Source organism: Ovis canadensis, chromosome 21 (genome assembly GCF_042477335.2).
Source record: "Ovis canadensis isolate MfBH-ARS-UI-01 breed Bighorn chromosome 21, ARS-UI_OviCan_v2, whole genome shotgun sequence".
Lineage (NCBI taxonomy): Eukaryota > Metazoa > Chordata > Mammalia > Artiodactyla > Bovidae > Ovis > Ovis canadensis.
The window spans coordinates 6,520,061-6,539,036 of record NC_091265.1 but is presented as its reverse complement, the minus strand read 5'-3'; positions in this window follow the sequence as shown (position 1 = coordinate 6,539,036).

The window sequence follows — 18,976 nt, the reverse complement described above, 5'->3', positions numbered from 1 at the left end:
GACGTGTGCACGTGGGACAGCCCTGTGGGAAAGCCTCGTGGGAAGGCCTCGTTGGAAAGACTCGAGGGAAAACCATAGATCCTTTGATCCACGCGGCGGACTGCATGACACTGCTGCTACCGCTCTGGAGGAAAGCGCAAGTGCATGCCCGCATTCGAGACGAGGACTGACTCCCCTGGGGAGACTCCAGAAGTAGCCCAAGATCCATGTCAGCACTGGAGAGGAATCCTCAGGTTCCGGCCCCGACTCCACACAAGGTCTTAGGCCCCGGCATCGACGGGAGAGGAATCCCGAGAGGCCCCCGAAGAACTCGCATGGGGACTGGCCTTTCCTGAGGCCACCAGAGCGGGTCCCCGAGTTCCCCGTCGAAAGTCGAGGGCACCTGCCGCAATTCGAGAAAATCCAGGAGGTTTTGTCCTCCAGGCGAGATGTGGCCCATTTCCGCTGAGGCTTCTCGAGGCTAATCACATCTAACCTCTGGAACTTCCAAAGGGTCCTTCACACCCTTGCTGCAACTCAAGAAGTTCCCCGACATACCCGTCTCCACTCGAGAGGAAGCACGAGGGTCCCGCACACATCCAGGGGAGCCCCGTTTCCGCCTCCTAGCTCGAGATGAGGGATCCTTTCCCTGTTTCGTAGGGAAAGAATTCCCGGCGTTCCCGTCGCATCTCAAGAGGAGGCGCTCTCCACAGGAAAGGCGAGAGGAACTCCAGGGTCGTGCCACCATTCCAAGAGTCCCCCAGATGTGTCAGTCCATTCCAGAGGAACCTGTTTTCCCTGCACTGCCTTGACTTTCAAGCCGAGGATCGACTCCCACCACGTGTGCACGTGGGACAGCCCTGTGGGAAAGCCTCTTGGGAAAGCCTCGTGGGAAAGACTCAAGGGAAAACCATAGATCCTTTGCTCCACGCGGCGGACTGCGTGACACTGCTGCTACCGCTCTGGAGGAAAGCGCAAGTGCATGCCCGCATTCGAGACGAGGACTGACTCCCCTGGGGAGACTCCAGAAGTACCCCAAGATCCATGTCAGCACTGGAGAGGAATCCTCAGGTTCCGGCCCCGACTCCACACAAGGTCTTAGGCCCCGGCATCGACGGGAGAGGAATCCCGAGAGGCCCCCGAGGAACTCGCATGGGGACTGGCCTTTCCTGAGGCCACCAGAGCGGGTCCCCGAATCCCCCGTCGAAAGTCGAGGGCACCTGCCGCAATTCGAGAAAATCCAGGAGGTTTTGCCCTCCAGGCGAGATGTGGCCCATTTCCGCTGAGGCTTCTCGAGGCTAATCACATCTAACCTCTGGAACTTCCAAAGGGTCCTTCACACCCTTGCTGCAACTCAAGAAGTTCCCCGACATACCCGTCTCCACTCGAGAGGAAGCACCAGGGTCCCGCACACATCCAGGGGAGCCCCGTTTCCGCCTCCTAGCTCGAGATGAGGGATCCTTTCCCTGTTTCGTAGGGAAAGAATTCCCGGCGTTCCCATCGCATCTCAAGAGGAGTCGCTCTCCACAGGAAAGGCGAGAGGAACTCCAGGGTCGTGCCACCATTCCAAGAGTCCCCCAGATGTGTCAGTCCATTCCAGAGGAACCTGTTTTCCCTGCACTGCCTTGACGTTCAAGCCGAGGATCGACTCCCACCACGTGTGCACGTGGAACAGCCCTGTAGGAAAGCCTCGTGGAAAAGACTCGAGGGAAAATCATAGATCCTTTGATCCACGCGGCGGACTGCGTGACACTGCTGCTACCGCTCTGGAGGAAAGCACAAGTGCATGCCCGCATTCGAGAAGAGGAATGACTCCCCTGGGGAGACTCCAGAAGTAGCCCAAGATCCATGTCAGCACTGGAGAGGAATCCTCAGGTTCCGGCCCCAACTCCACACAAGGTCTTAGGCCCCGGCATCGACGGTTGATTAATCCCGAGAGGCCCCCGAGGAACTCGCATGGGGACTGGCCTTTCCTGAGGCCACCAGAGCGGGTCCCCGAGGTCCCCGTCGTAAGTCGAGAGCACATGCCGCAACTCGAGAAAATCCAGGAGGTTTTGCCCTCCAGGCGAGATGAGGCCCATTTCCGCTGAGGCTTCTCGAGGCTAATCACATCTAACCACTGGAACTTCCAAAGGGTCCTTCACACCCTTGATGCAACTCAAGAAGTTCCCCGACATAAACGTCTCCACTCGAGAGGAAGCACGAGGTTCCCGCACACATCCAGGGGAGCCCCGTTTCCGCCTCCTTGCTCGAGATGAGGGATCCTTTCCCTGTTTCATAGGGAAAGAATTCCCGGCGTTCCCGTCGCATCTCAAGAGGAGGCGCTCTCCACAGGAAAGGCGAGAGGAACTCCAGGGTCGTGCCACCATTCCAAGAGTCCCCCAGATGTGTCAGTCCATTCCAGAGGAACCTGTTTTCCCTGCACTGCCTTGACGTTCAAGCCGAGGATCGACTCCCACCACGTGTGCACGTGGGACAGCCCTGTGGGAAAGCCTCGTGGGAAAGCCTCGTGGGAAAGACTCGAGGGAAAACCATAGATCCTTTGATCCACGCGGCGGACTGCGTGACACTGCTGCTACCGCTCTGGAGGAAAGCGCAAGTGCATGCCCGCATTCGAGACGAGGACTGACTCCCCTGGGGAGACTCCAGAAGTAGCCCAAGATCCATGTCAGTACTGGAGAGGAATTCTCAGGTTCCGGCCCCGACTCCACACAAGGTCTTAGGCTCCAGCATCGACGGGAGAGGAATCCCGAGAGCCCCCTGAGGAACTCGCATGGGGACTGGCCTTTCCTGAGGCCACCAGAGCGGGTCCCCGCGGTCCCCGTCGTACGTCGAGAGCACCTGCCGCAACTCGAGAAAATCCAGGAGGTTTTGCCCTCCAGGCGAGATGAGGCCCATTTCCGCTGAGGCTTCTCGAGGCTAATCACATCTAACCACTGGAACTTCCAAAGGGTCCTTCACACCCTTGCTGCAACTCAAGAAGTTCCCCGACATACCCGTCTCCACTCGAGAGGAAGCACGTGGGGTCCCGCACACATCCAGGGGAGCCCCGTTTCCGCCTCCTAGCTCGAGATGGGGGATCCTTTCCCTGTTTCGTAGGGAAAGAATTCCCGGCGTTCCCGTCGCATCTCAAGAGGAGGCGCTCTCCACAGGAAAGGCGAGAGGAACTCCAGGGTCGTGCCACCATTCCAAGAGTCCCCCAGATGTGTCAGTCCATCCAGAGGAACCTGTTTTCCCTGCACTGCCTTGACGTTCAAGCCGAGGATCGACTCCCACGACGTGTGCACGTGGGACAGCCCTGTGGGAAAGCCTCGTGGGAAAGCCTCGTGGGAAAGACTTGAGGGAAAACCATAGATCCTTTGATCCACGCGGCGGACTGCGTGACACTGCTGCCACCGCTCTGGAGGAAAGCGCAAGTGCATGCCCGCATTCGAGACGAGGACTGACTCCCCTGGGGAGACTCCAGAAGTACCCCAAGATCCATGTCAGCACTGGAGAGGAAACCTCAGGTTCCGGCCTCGACACCACACAAGGTCTTTGGCCCCGGCATCGACGGGAGAGGAATCCCGAGAGACCCCCGAAGAACTCGCATGGGGACTGGCCTTCCTGAGGCCACCAGAGCGGGTCCCTGAGGTCCCCTTCGTAAGTCGAGAGCACCTGCCGCAACTCGAGAAATTCCAGGAGGTTTTGCCCTCCAGGCGAGATGAGGCCCATTTCCGCTGAGGCTTCTCGAGGCTAATCACATCTAACCACTGGAACTTCCAAAGGGTCCTTCACACCCTTGCTGCAACTCAAGAAGTTCCCGACATACCCGTCTCCACTCGAGAGGAAGCACGTGGGGTCCCGCACACATCCAGGGGAGCCGCGTTTCCGCCTCCTAGCTCGAGATGAGGGATCCTTTCCCTGTTTCGTAGGGAAAGAAAACCCGTCGTTCCCGTCGCATCTCCAGAGGAGGCGCTCTCCACAGGAAAGGCGAGAGGAACTCCAGGGTCGTGCCACCATTCCAAGAGACCCACAGATGTGTCAGTCCATTACAGAGGAAGCTGTTTTCCCTGCACTGCCTTGACGTTCAAGCCGAGGACCGACTCCCACCACGTGTGCACGTGGGACAGCCCTGTGGGAAAGCCTCGTGGGAAAGCCTCGTGGGAAAGACTCGAGGGAAAACCATGGATCCTTTGATCCACGCGGTGGATTGCGTGACACTGCTGCTACCGCTCTGGAGGAAAGCGCAAGTGCATGCCCGCATTTGAGACGAGGACTGACTCCCCTGGGGAGACTCCAGAAGTACCCCAAGATCCATGTCAGCACTGGAGAGGAATCCTCAGGTTCCGGCCCCGACTCCACACAAGGTCTTAGGCCCCGGCATCGACGGGAGAGGAATCCCGAGAGGCCCCCGAGGAACTCGCATGGGGACTGGCCTTTCCTGAGGCCACCAGAGCGGGTCCCTGAGGTCCCCGTCGTAAGTCGAGAGCACCTGCCGCAACTCGAGAAAATCCAGGAGGTTTTGCCCTCCAGGCGAGATGAGGCCCATTTCCGCTGAGGTTTCTCGAGGCTAATCACGTCTAACCACTGGAACATCCAAAGGGTCCTTCTCACCCTTGCTGCAACTCAAGAAGTTCCCCGACATACCCGTCTCCACTCGAGAGGAAGCACGAGGGTCCCGCACACATCCAGGGGAGCCCCGTTTCCGCCTCCTAGCTCGAGATGAGGGATCCTTTCCCTGTTTCATAGGGAAAGAATTCCCGGCGTTCCCGTCGCATTCAAGAGGAGGCGCTCTCCACAGGAAAGGCGAGAGGAACTCCAGGGTCGTGCCACCATTCCAAGAGTCCCCCAGATGTGTCAGTCCATTCCAGAGGAACCTGTTTTCCCTGCACTGCCATGACGTTCAAGCCGAGGATCGACTCCCACCACGTGTGCACGTGGGACAGCCCTGTGGGAAAGCCTCGTGGGAAAGCCTGGTGGGAAATACTCGAGGGAAAACCATAGATCCTTTGATCCACGCGGCGGACTGCGTGACACTGCTGCTACCGCTCTGGAGGAAAGCGCAAGTGCATGCCCGCATTCGAGACGAGGACTGACTCCCCTGGGGAGACTCCAGAAGAACCCCAAGATCCATGTCAGCACTGGAGAGGAATCCTCAGGTTCCGGCCCCGACTCAACACAAGGTCTTAGGCCCCGGCATGGACAGGAGAGGAATCCCGAGAGGCCCCCGAGGAATTCGCATGGGGACTGGCCTTTCCTGAGGCCACAAGAGCGGGTCCCTGAGGTCCCCGTCGTAAGTCGAGAGCACCTGCCGCAACTCGAGAAAATCCAGGAGGTTTTGGCCTCCAGGCGAGATGAGGCCCATTTCCGCTGAGGCTTCTCGAGGCTAATCACATCTAACCACTGGAACTTCCAAAGGGTCCTTCACACCCTTGCTGCAACTCAAGAAGTTCCCGACATACCCGTCTCCACTCGAGAGGAAGCACGTGTGGTCCCGCACACATCCAGGGGAGCCCCGTTTCCGCCTCCAAGCTCGAGATGAGGGATCCTTTCCCTGTTTAGTAGGGAAAGAAAACCCGGCGTTCCCGTCGCATCTCCAGAGGAGGCGCTCTCCACAGGAAAGGCGAGAGGAACTCCAGGGTCGTGCCACCATTCCAAGAGACCCCCAGATGTGTCAGTCCATTACAGCGGAAGCTGTTTTCCCTGCACTGCCTTGACGTTCTAGCCGAGGATCGACTCCCACCACGTGTGCACGTGGGACAGCCCTGTGGGAAAGCCTCGTGGGAAAGCCTCGTGGGAAAGACTCGAGGGAAATCCATAGATCCTTTGATCCACGCGGCGGACTGCGTGACCCTGCTGCTACCGCCCTGGAGGAAAGCTCAAGTGCATGCCCGCATTCGAGACGAGGACTGACTCCCCTGGGGAGACTCCAGAAGTACCCCAAGATCCATGTCAGCACTGGAGAGGAATCCTCAGGTTCCGGCCCCGACTCCACACAAGGTCTTAGGCCCCGGCATCGACGGGAGAGGAATCCCGAGAGGCCCCCGAGGAACTCGCATGGGGACTGGCCTTTCCTGAGGCCACCAGAGCGGGTCCCTGAGGTCCCCGTCGTAAGTCGAGAGCACCTGCCGCAACTCGAGAAAATCCAGGAGGTTTTGCCCTCCAGGCGAGATGAGGCACATTTCCGCTGAGGCTTCTCGAGGCTAATCACGTCTAACCACTGGAACTTCCAAAGGGTCCTTCACACCCTTGCTGCAACTCAAGAAGTTCCCCGACATACCCGTCTCCACTCGAGAGGAAGCACGAGGGTCCCGCACATATCCAGGGGAGCCCCGTTTCCGCCTCCTAGCTCGAGATGAGGGATCCTTTCCCTGTTTCGTAGGGAAAGAATTCCCGGCGTTCCCGTCGCATCTCAAGAGGAGGCGCTCTCCACAGGAAAGGCGAGAGGAACTCCAGGGTCGTGCCACCATTCCAAGAGTCCCCCAGATGTGTCAGTCCATTCCAGAGGAACCTGTTTTCCCTGCACTGCCTTGACGTTCTAGCCGAGGATCGACTCCCACCAAGTGTGCACGTGGGACAGCCCTGTGGGAAAGCCTCGTGGGAAAGCCTCGTGGGAAATACTCGAGGGAAAACCATAGATCCTTTGATCCACGCTGCGGACTGCGTGACACTGCTGCTACCGCCCTGGAGGAAAGCTCAAGTGCATGCCCGCATTCGAGACGAGGACTGACTCCCCTGGGGATACTCCATAAGTAGCCCAAGATCCATGTCAGCACTGGAGAGGAATCCTCAGGTTCCGGCCCCGACTCCACACAAGGTCTTAGGCCCCGGCATCGACGGGAGAGGAATCCCGAGAGGCCCCCGAGGAACTCGCATGGGGACTGGCCTTTCCTGAGGCCACCAGAGCGGGTCCCTGAGGTCCCTGTCGTAAGTCGAGAGCACCTGCCGCAACTCGAGAAAATCCAGGAGGTTTTGGCCTCCAGGCGAGATGAGGCCCATTTCCGCTGAGGCTTCTCGAGGCTAATCACGTCTAACCACTGGAACATCCAAAGGGTCTTTCTCACCCTTGCTGCAACTCAAGAAGTTCCCCGACATACCCGTCTCCACTCGAGAGGAAGCACGAGGGTCCCGCACACATCCAGGGGAGCCCCGTTTCCGCCTCCTAGCTCGAGATGAGGGATCCTTTCCCTGTTTCGTAGGGAAAGAATTCCCGGCGTTCCCGTCGCATCTCAAGAGGAGGCGCTCTCCACAGGAAAGGAGAGAGGAACTCCAGGGTCGTGCCACCATTCCAAGAGTCCCCCAGATGTGTCAGTCCATTCCAGAGGAACCTGTTTTCCCTGCACTGCCTTGACGTTCAAGCTGAGGATCGAATCCCACCACGTGTGCACGTGGGACAGCCCTGTGGGAAAGCCTCGTGGGAAAGCCTGGTGGGAAAGACTCGAGGGAAAACCATAGATCTTTTGATCCACGCGACGGATTGCGTGACACTGCTGCTACCGCTCTGGAGGAAAGCCCAAGTGCATGCCCGCATTCGAGAGGAGGACTGACTCCCCTGGGTAGACTCCAGAAGTACCCCAAGATCCATGTCAGCACTGGAGGGGAATGCTCAGGTTCCGGCCCCGACTCCACACAAGGTCTTAGGCCCCGGCATCGACGGGAGAGGAATCCCGAGAGGCCCCCGAGGAACTCGCATGGGGACTGGCCTTTCCTGAGGCCACCAGAGCGGGTCCCCGAGGTCCCCGTCGTAAGTCGAGAGCACCTGCTGCAACTCGAGAAAATCCAGGAGGTTTAGCCCTCCAGGCGAGATGAGGCCCATTTCCGCTGAGCCTTCTCGAGGCTAACCAGTTTTAACCACTGGAAATTCCTAAGGGTCCTTCACACCCTTCCTGCAACTCAAGAAGTTCCCCGACATACCCGTCTCCACTCGAGAGGAAGCACGTGGGGTCCCGCACACATCCAGGGGAGCCCCGTTTCCGCCTCCTAGCTCGAGATGAGGGATCCTTTCCCTGTTTCGTAGGGAAAGAATTCCCGGCGTTCCCGTCGCATCTCAAGAGGAGGCGCTCTCCACAGGAAAGAGGAGAGGAACTCCAGGGTCGTGCCACCATTCCAAGAGACCCCCAAATGTGTCAGTCCATTCCAGAGGAACCTGTTTTCCCTGCACTGCCTTGACTTTCAAGAAGAGGATCGACTCCCACCACGTGTGCACGTGGGACAGCCCTGTGGGAAAGCCTCGTGGGAAAGCCTCGTGGGAAAGACTCGAGGGAAAACCATAGATCCTTTGATCCACGCGGCGGACTGCGTGACACTGCTGCTACCGCTCTGGAGGAAAGCGCAAGTGCATGCCCGCATTCGAGACGAGGACTGACTCCCCTGGGGAGACTCCAGAAGTACCCCAAGATCCATGTCAGCACTGGAGAGGAATCCTCAGGTTCCGGCCCCGACTCCACACAAGGTCTTAGGCCCCGGCATCGACGGGAGAGGAATCCCGAGAGGCCCCCGAGGAACTCGCATGGGGACTGGCCTTTCCTGATGCCACCAGAGCGGGTCCCTGAGGTCCCCGTCGTAAGTCGAGAGCACCTGCCGCAACTCGAGAAAATCCAGTAGGTTTTGCCCTCCAGGCGAGATGAGGCCCATTTCCGCTGAGGCTTCTCGAGGCTAATCACGTCTAACCACTGGAACTTCCAAAGTGTCCTTCACACCCTTACTGAAACTCAAGAAGTTCCCCGACATACCCGTCTCCACTCGAGAGGAAGCACGTGGGGTCTCGCACACATCCAGGGGAGCCCCGTTTCCGCCTCCTAGCTCGAGATGAGCGATCCTTTCCCTGTTTCGTAGGGAAAGAATTCCCGGCGTTCCCGTCGCATCTCAAGAGGAGGCGCTCTCCACAGGAAAGGCGAGAGGAACTCCAGGGTCGTGCCACCATTCCAAGAGTCCCCGAGATGGGTCAGTCCATTCCAGAAGAACCTGTTTTACCTGCACTGCCTTGACGTTCAAGCCGAGGATCGACTCCCACCACGTGTGCACGTGGGAAAGCCCTGTGGGAAAGACTCGTGGGAAAGCCTCGTGGGAAAGACTCGAGGGAAAACCATAGATCCATTGATCCACGCGGCGGACTGCGTGACACTGCTGCTACCGCTCTGGAGGAAAGCGCAAGTGCATGCCCGCATTCGAGACGAGGACTGACTCCCCTGGGGAGACTCCAGAAGTACCCCAAGATCCATGTCAGCACTGGAGAGGAATCATCAGGTTCCGGCCCCAACTCCACACAAGGTCTTAGGCCCCGGCATCGACGGGAGAGGAATCCCGAGAGGCCCCCGAGGAACTCGCATGGGGACTAGCCTTTCCTGAGGCCTCCGGAGCGGGGCCCTGAGGTCCCCGTCGTAAGTCGAGAGCACCTGCCGCAACTCGAGAAAATCCAGGAGGTTTTGCCCTCCAGGCGAGATGAGGCCCATTTCCGCTGAGGTTTCTCGAGGCTAATCACGTCTAACCACTGGAACATCCAAAGGGTCCTTCTCACCCTTGCTGCAACTCAAGAAGTTCCCCGACATACACGTCTCCACTCGAGAGGAAGCACGAGGGTCCCGCACACATCCAGGGGAGCCCCGTTTCCGCCTCCTAGCTCGAGATGAGGGATCCTTTCCCTGTTTCATAGGGAAAGAATTCCCGGCGTTCCCGTCGCATCTCAAGGCAGGCGCTCTCCACAGGAAAGGCGAGAGGAACTCCAGGGTCGTGCCACCATTCCAAGAGTCCCCCAGATGTGTCAGTCCATTCCAGAGGAACCTGTTTTCCCTGCACTGCCTTGACGTTCAAGCTGAGGATCGAATCCCACCACGTGTGCACGTGGGACAGCCCTGTGGGAAAGCCTCGTGGGAAAGCCTGGTGGGAAATACTCGAGGGAAAACCATAGATCCTTTGATCCACGCGACGGATTGCGTGACACTGCTGCTACCGCTCTGGAGGAAAGCGCAAGTGCATGCCCGCATTCGAGACGAAAACTGACTCCCCTGGGGAGACTCCAGAAGTACCCCAAGATCCATGTCAGCACTGGAGAGGAATCCTCAGGTTCCGGCCCCGACTCCACACAAGGTCTTAGGCCCGGGCATCGACGGGAGAGCAATCCCGAGAGGCCCCCAAGGAACTCGCATGGGGACTAGCCTTTCCTGAGGCCTCCGGAGCGGGGCCCTGAGGTCCCCTTCATAAGTCGAGAGCACCTGCCGCAACTCGAGAAAATCCAGGAGGTTTTGCCCTCCAGGCGAGATGAGGCCCATTTCCGCTGAGGCTTCTCGATGCTAATCATATCTAACCACTGGAACTTCCAAAGGGTCCTTCACACCCTTGCTGCAACTCAAGCAGTTCCGCGACATACCCGTCTCCACACGAGAGGAAGCACGGGGGGTCCCGCACACATCCAGGGGAGCCCCGTTTCCGCCTCCTAGCTCGAGATGAGGGATCCTTTCCCTGTTTAGTAGGGAAAGAATTCCCGGCGTTCCCGTCGCATTCAAGAGGAGGCGCTCTCCACAGGAAAGGCGAGAGGAACTCCAGGGTCGTGCCACCATTCCAAGAGACCCCCAGAGATGTCAGTCCATTACAGAGGAAGCTGTTTTCCCTGCACTGCCTTGACGTTCAAGCCGAGGACCGACTCCCACCACGTGTGCACGTGGGACAGCCCTGTGGGAAAGCCTCGTGGGAAAGCCTCGTGGGAAAGACTCGAGGGAAAACCATGGATCCTTTGATCCACGCGGTGGATTGCGTGACACTGCTGCTACCGCTCTGGAGGAAAGCGCAAGTGCATGCCCGCATTCGAGACGAGGACTGACTCCCCTGGGGAGACTCCAGAAGTACCCCAAGATCCATGTCAGCACTGGAGAGGAATCCTCAGGTTCCGGCCCCGACTCCACACAAGGTCTTAGGCCCCGGCATCGACGGGAGAGGAATCCCGAGAGGCCCCCGAGGAACTCGCATGGGGACTGGCCTTTCCTGAGGCCACCAGAGGGGATCCCTGAGGTCCCCGTCGTAAGTCGAGAGCACCTGCCGCAACTCGAGAAAATCCAGGAGGTTTTGCCCTCCAGGCGAGATGAGGCACATTTCCGCTGAGGCTTCTCGAGGCTAATCACGTCTAACCACTGGAACTTCCAAAGGGTCCTTCACACCCTTGCTGCAACTCCAGAAGTTCCCCGACATACCAGTCTCCACACGAGAGGAAGCACGAGGGTCCCGCACATATCCAGGGGATCCCCGTTTCCGCCTCCTAGCTCGAGATGAGGGATCCTTTCCCTGTTTCGTAGGGAAAGAATTCCCGGCGTTCCCGTCGCATCTCAAGAGGAGGCGCTCTCCACAGGAAAGGCGAGAGGAACTCCAGGGTCGTGCCACCATTCCAAGGGTCCCCCAGATTTGTCAGTCCATTCCAGAGGAACCTCTTTTCCCTGCACTGCCTTGACGTTCTAGCCGAGGATCGACTCCCACCACGTGTGCACGTGGGACAGCCCTGTGGGAAAGCCTCGTGGGAAAGCCTCGTGGGAAATACTCGAGGGAAAACCATAGATCCTTTGATCCACGCTGCGGAATGCGTGACACTGCTGCTACCGCCCTGGAGGAAAGCTCAAGTGCATGCCCGCATTCGAGACGAGGACTGACTCCCCTGGGGAGACTCCATAAGTAGCCCAAGATCCATGTCAGCACTGGAGAGGAATCCTCAGGTTCCGGCCCCGACTCCACACAAGGTCTTAGGCCCCGGCATCGACGGGAGAGGAATCCCGAGAGGCCCCCGAGGAACTCGCATGGGGACTGGCCTTTCCTGAGGCCACCAGAGCGGGTCCCTGAGGTCCCCGTCGTAAGTCGAGAGCACCTGCCGCAACTCGAGAAAATCCAGGAGGTTTTGGCCTCCAGGCGAGATGAGGCCCATTTCCGCTGAGGCTTCTCGAGGCTAATCACGTCTAACCACTGGAACATCCAAAGGGTCTTTCTCACCCTTGCTGCAACTCAAGAAGTTCCCCGACATACCCGTCTCCAATCGAGAGGAAGCACGAGGGTCCCGCACACATCCAGGGGAGCCCCGTTTCCGCCTCCTAGCTCGAGATGAGGGATCCTTTCCCTGTTTCGTAGGGAAAGAATTCCCGGCGTTCCCGTCGCATCTCAAGAGGAGGCGCTCTCCACAGGAAAGGAGAGAGGAACTCCAGGGTCGTGCCACCATTCCAAGAGTCCCCCAGATGTGTCAGTCCATTCCAGAGGAACCTGTTTTCCCTGCCCTGCCTTGACGTTCAAGCTGAGGATCGAATCCCACCACGTGTGCACGTGGGACAGCCCTGTGGGAAAGCCTCGTGGGAAAGCCTGGTGGGAAAGACTCGAGGGAAAACCATAGATCTTTTGATCCACGCGACGGATTGCGTGACACTGCTGATACCGCTCTGGAGGAAAGCCCAAGTGCATGCCCGCATTCGAGACGAGGACTGACTCCCCTGGGTAGACTCCAGAAGTACCCCAAGATCCATGTCAGCACTGGAGAGGAATGCTCAGGTTCCGGCCCCGACTCCACACAAGGTCTTAGGCCCCGGCATCGACGGGAGAGGAATCCCGAGAGGCCCCCGAGGAAGTCGCATGGGGACTGGCCTTTCCTGAGGCCACCAGAGCGGGTCCCTGAGGTCCCCGTCGTAAGTCGAGAGCACCTGCCGCAACTCGAGAAAATCCAGGAGGTTTTGCCCTCCAGGCGAGATGAGGCCCATTTCCGCTGAGGCTTCTCGAGGCCAATCACATCTAACCACTGGAACTTCCAAAGGGTCCTTCACACCCTTGCTGCAACTCAAGAAGTTCCCCGACATACCCGTCTCCACTCGAGAGGAAGCACGTGGGGTCCCGCACACATCCAGGGGAGCCCCGTTTCCGCCTCCTAGCTCGAGATGAGGGATCTTTCCCTGTTTCGTAGGGAAAGAATTCCCGGCGTTCCCGTCGCATCTCAAGAGGAGGCGCTCTCCACAGGAAAGGCGAGAGGAACTCCAGGGTCGTGCCACCATTCCAAGAGTCCCCCAGATGTGTCAGTCCATTCCAGAGGAACCTGTTTTCCCTGCACTGCCTTGACGTTCAAGCCGAGGATCCACTCCCACCACGTTTGCACGTTAGAGAGCCCTGTGGGAAAGCCTTGTGGGAAAGCCTCGTGGGAAAGACTCGAGGGAAAACCATAGATCCTTTGATGCACGGGGCGGACTGCGTGACACTGCTGCTACAGCTCTGGAGGAAAGCGCAAGTGCATGCCCGCATTCGAGACGAGGACTGACTCCCCTGGGGAGACTCTAGAAATACCCCAAGATCCATGTCAGCACTGGAGAGGAATCCTCACTTTCGGAACCCGAATCCACACAAGGTCTTAAGCTACGGCATCGACGGGAGAGGAATCCCTAAGGGCCCCCTAGGAACTCGCATGGGGACTGGCCTTTCCTGAGGCCACCAGAGCGGGTCCATGAGGTCCTCGTCGTAAGTCGAGAGCACCTGCCGCAACTCGCGAAAATCCAGGAGGTTTTGCCCTCCAGGCGAGATGAGGCCCATTTCCGCTGAGGCTTCTCGAGGCTAATCACGTCTAAATACTAGAACTTCCAACGGGTCCTTCACACCCTTGCTACGACTCAAGAATTTCCCCGACATACCCGTCTCCACTCGAGAGGAAGCACGTGGGGTCCCGCTCACATCCAGGGGAGCACCGTTTCCGCCTCCTAGCTCGAGATGAGGGATCCTTTCCCTGTTTCTTAGGGAAAGAATTCCCGGCGTTCCCGTCGCATCTCAAGAGGAGGCGCTCTCCACAGGAAAGGCGAGAGGAACTCCAGGGTCGTGCCACCATTCCAAGAGTCCCCCAGATGTGTTAGTCCATTCCAGAGGAACCTGTTTTCCCTGAACTGCCTTGATGTTCAAGCCGAGGATCCACTCCCACCACTTGTGCACGTGGGGCAGCCCTGTGGGAAAGCCTCGTGGGAAAGCCTCGTGGGAAAGACTCGAGGGAAAACCATAGATCCTTTGATCCACGCGGCGGACTGCGTGACACTGCTGCTACCGCTCTGGAGGAAAGCGCAAGTGCATGCCCGCATTCGAGACGAGGACTGACTCCCCTGGGGAGATTCCAGAAGTACCCCAAGATCCATGTCAGCACTGGAGAGGAATCCTCAGGTTCCGGCCCCGACTCCACACAAGGTCTTAGGCCCCGGCATCGACGGGAGAGGAATCCCGAGAGGCCCCCGAGGAAGTCGCATGGGGACTGGCCTTTCCTGAGGCCACCAGAGCGGGTCCCTGAGGTCCCCGTCGTAAGTCGAGAGCACCTGCCGCAACTCGAGAAAATCCAGGAGGTTTTGCCCTCCAGGCGAGATGAGGCCCATTTCCGCTGAGGCTTCTCGAGGCCAATCACATCTAACCACTGGAACTTCCAAAGGGTCCTTCACACCCTTGCTGCAACTCAAGAAGTTCCCCGACATACCCGTCTCCACTCGAGAGGAAGCACGTGGGGTCCCGCACACATCCAGGGGAGCCCCGTTTCCGCCTCCTAGCTCGAGATGAGGGATCTTTCCCTGTTTCGTAGGGAAAGAATTCCCGGCGTTCCCGTCGCATCTCAAGAGGAGGCGCTCTCCACAGGAAAGGCGAGAGGAACTCCAGGGTCGTGCCACCATTCCAAGAGTCCCCCAGATGTGTCAGTCCATTCCAGAGGAACCTGTTTTCCCTGCACTGCCTTGACGTTCAAGCCGAGGATCCACTCCCACCACGTTTGCACGTTAGAGAGCCCTGTGGGAAAGCCTCGTGGGAAAGCCTCGTGGGAAAGACTCGAGGGAAAACCATAGATCCTTTGATGCACGGGGCGGACTGCGTGACACTGCTGCTACAGCTCTGGAGGAAAGCGCAAGTGCATGCCCGCATTCGAGACGAGGACTGACTCCCCTGGGGAGACTCTAGAAGTACCCCAAGATCCATGTCAGCACTGGAGAGGAATCCTCACTTTCGGAACCCGAATCCACACAAGGTCTTAAGCTACGGCATCGACGGGAGAGGAATCCCTAAGGGCCCCCTAGGAACTCGCATGGGGACTGGCCTTTCCTGAGGCCACCAGAGCGGGTCCATGAGGTCCTCGTCGTAAGTCGAGAGCACCTGCCGCAACTCGCGAAAATCCAGGAGGTTTTGCCCTCCAGGCGAGATGAGGCCCATTTCCGCTGAGGCTTCTCGAGGCTAATCACGTCTAAATACTAGAACTTCCAACGGGTCCTTCACACCCTTGCTACGACTCAAGAATTTCCCCGACATACCCGTCTCCACTCGAGAGGAAACACGTGGGGTCCCGCTCACATCCAGGGGAGCACCGTTTCCGCCTCCTAGCTCGAGATGAGGGATCCTTTCCCTGTTTCGTAGGGAAAGAATTCCCGGCGTTCCCGTCGCATCTCAAGAGGAGGCGCTCTTCACAGGAAAGGCGAGAGGAACTCCAGGGTCGTGCCACCATTTCAAGAGTCCCCCAGATGTGTCAGTCCATTCCAGAGGAACCTGTTTTCCCTGCACTGCCTTGACGTTCAAGCCGAGGATCCACTCCCACCACGTGTGCACGTGGGACAGCCCTGTGGGAAAACCTCGTGGGAAAGCCTCGTGGGAAAGACTCGAGGGAAAACCATAGATCTTTGATCCACTCGGCGGACTGCGTGACACTGCTGCTACCGCTCTGGAGGAAAGCCCAAGTGCATGCCCGCATTCGAGACGAGGACTGACTCCCCTGGGGAGACTCCAGAAGTACCCCAAGATCCATGTCAGCACTGGAGAGGAATCCTCAGGTTCCGGCCCCGACTCCACACAAGGTCTTAGGCCCCGGCATCGACGGGAGAGGAATCCCGAGAGGCCCCCGAGGAACTCGCATGGGGACTGGCCTTTCCTGAGGCCACCAGAGCGGGTCCCTGATGTCCCCGTCGTAAGTCGAGAGCACCTGCCGCAACTCGAGAAAATCCAGGAGGTTTTGCCCTCCAGGCGAGATGAGGCCCATTTCCGCTGAGGCTTCTCGAGGCTAATCACGTCTAACCACTGGAACTTCCAAAGGGTCCTTCACACCCTTGCTGCAAATCAAGAAGTTCCCCGACATACCCGTCTCCAATCGAGAGGAAGCACGTGGGGTCCCGCACACATCCAGGGGAGCCCCGATTCCGCCTCCTAGCTCGAGATGAGGGATCCTTTCCCTGTTTCGTAGGGAAAGAATTCCCGGCGTTCCCGTCGCATCTCAAGAGGACGCACTCTCCACAGGAAAGGCGAGAGGAACTCCAGGGTCGTGCCACCATTCCAAGAGTCCCCCAGATGTGTCAGTCCTTCCAGAGGAACCTGTTTTCCCTGCACTGCCTTGACGTTCAAGCCGAGGATCCACTCCCACCACGTGTGCAAGTGGGACAGCCCTGTGGGAAAGCCTCGTGGGAAAGCCTCGTGGGAAAGACTCGAGGGAAAACCATGGATCCTTTGATCCACGCGGCGGAATGAGTGACACTGCTGCTACCGCTCTGGAGGAAAGCGCAAGTGCATGCCCGCATTCGAGACGAGGACTGACTCCCCTGGGGAGACTCCAGAAGTACCCCAAGATCCATGTCAGCACTGGAGAGGAATCCTCAGGTTCCGGCCCCGACTCCACACAAGGTCTTAGGCCCTGGCGTCGACGGGAGAGGAATGCCGAGAGGCCCCCGAGGAACTCGCATGGGGACTGGCCTTTCCTGAGGCCACCAGAGCGGGTCCCTGAGGTCCCCGTCGTAAGTCGAGAGCACCTGCCGCAACTCGAGAAAATCCAGGAGGTTTTGCCCTCCAGGCGAGATGAGGCCCATTTCCGCTGAGGCTTCTCGAGGCTAATCACGTCTAACAACTGGAACTTCCAAAGGGTCCTTCACACCCTTGCTGCAACTCAAGAAGTTCCCCGACATACCCGTCTCCACTCGAGAGGAAGCACGTGGGGTCCCGCACACATCCAGGGGAGCCCCGTTTCCGCCTCCTAGCTCGAGATGAGGGATCCTTTCCCTGTTTCTTAGGGAAAGAATTCCCGGCGTTCCCGTCGCATCTCAAGAGGAGGCGCTCTCCACAGGAAAGGCGAGAGGAACTCCAGGGTCGTGCCACCATTCCAAGAGTCCCCCAGATGTGTTAGTCGATTCCAGAGGAACCTGTTTTCCCTGAACTGCCTTGATGTTCAAGCCGAGGATCCACTCCCACCACTTGTGCACGTGGGGCAGCCCTGTGGGAAAGCCTCGTGGGAAAGCCTCGTGGGAAAGACTCGAGGGAAAACCATAGATCCTTTGATCCACGCGGCGGACTGCGTGACACTGCTGCTACCGCTCTGGAGGAAAGCGCAAGTGCATGCCCGCATTCGAGACGAGGACTGACTCCCCTGGGGAGATTCCAGAAGTACCCCAAGATCCATGTCAGCACTGGAGAGGAATCCTCAGGTTCCGGCCCCGACTCCACACAAGGTCTTAGGCCCCGGCATCGACGGGAGAGGAATCCCGAGAGGCCCCCGAGGAAGTCGCATGGGGACTGGCCTTTCCTGAGGCCACCAGAGCGGGTCCCTGAGGTCCCCGTCGTAAGTCGAGAGCACCTGCCGCAACTCGAGAAAATCCAGGAGGTTTTGCCCTCCAGGCGAGATGAGGCCCATTTCCGCTGAGGCTTCTCGAGGCCAATCACATCTAACCACTGGAACTTCCAAAGGGTCCTTCACACCCTTGCTGCAACTCAAGAAGTTCCCCGACATACCCGTCTCCACTCGAGAGGAAGCACGTGGGGTCCCGCACACATCCAGGGGAGCCCCGTTTCCGCCTCCTAGCTCGAGATGAGGGATCTTTCCCTGTTTCGTAGGGAAAGAATTCCCGGCGTTCCCGTCGCATCTCAAGAGGAGGCGCTCTCCACAGGAAAGGCGAGAGGAACTCCAGGGTCGTGCCACCATTCCAAGAGTCCCCCAGATGTGTCAGTCCATTCCAGAGGAACCTGTTTTCCCTGCACTGCCTTGACGTTCAAGCCGAGGATCGACTCCCACCACGTTTGCACGTTAGAGAGCCCTGTGGGAAAGCCTCGTGGGAAAGCCTCGTGGGAAAGACTCGAGGGAAAACCATAGATCCTTTGATGCACGGGGCGGACTGCGTGACACTGCTGCTACAGCTCTGGAGGAAAGCGCAAGTGCATGCCCGCATTCGAGACGAGGACTGACTCCCCTGGGGAGACTCTAGAAGTACCCCAAGATCCATGTCAGCACTGGAGAGGAATCCTCACTTTCGGAACCCGAATCCACACAAGGTCTTAAGCCACGGCATCGACGGGAGAGGAATCCCTAAGGGCCCCCTAGGAACTCGCATGGGGACTGGCCTTTCCTGAGGCCACCAGAGCGGGTCCATGAGGTCCTCGTCGTAAGTCGAGAGCACCTGCCGCAACTCGCGAAAATCCAGGAGGTTTTGCCCTCCAGGCGAGATGAGGCCCATTTCCGCTGAGGCTTCTCGAGGCTAATCACGTCTAAATACTAGAACTTCCAACGGGTCCTTCACACCCTTGCTACGACTCAAGAATTTCCCCGACATACCCGTCTCCACTCGAGAGGAAGCACGTGGGGTCCCGCTCACATCCAGGGGAGCACCGTTTCCGCCTCCTAGCTCGAGATGAGGGATCCTTTCCCTGTTTCGTAGGGAAAGAATTTCCGGCGTTCCCGTCGCATCTCAAGAGGAGGCCCTCTGCAAAGGAAAGGCGAGAGGTACTCCAGGGTCGTTCCACCATTCCAAGAGTCCCCCAGATGTGTCAGTCCATTCCAGAGGAACCTGATTTCCCTGCACTGCCTTGACGTTCAAGCCGAGGATCCACTCCCACCACGTGTGCACGTGGGACAGCCCTGTGGGAAAGCCTCGTGGGAAAGCCTCGTGGGAAAGACTCGAGGGAAAACCATAGATCCTTTGATCCACGCGGCGGACTGCGTGACACTGCTCCTACCGCTCTGGAGAAAAGCGCAAGTGCATGCCCGCATTCGAGACGAGGACTGAGTCCCCTGGGGAGACTCCAGAAGTAC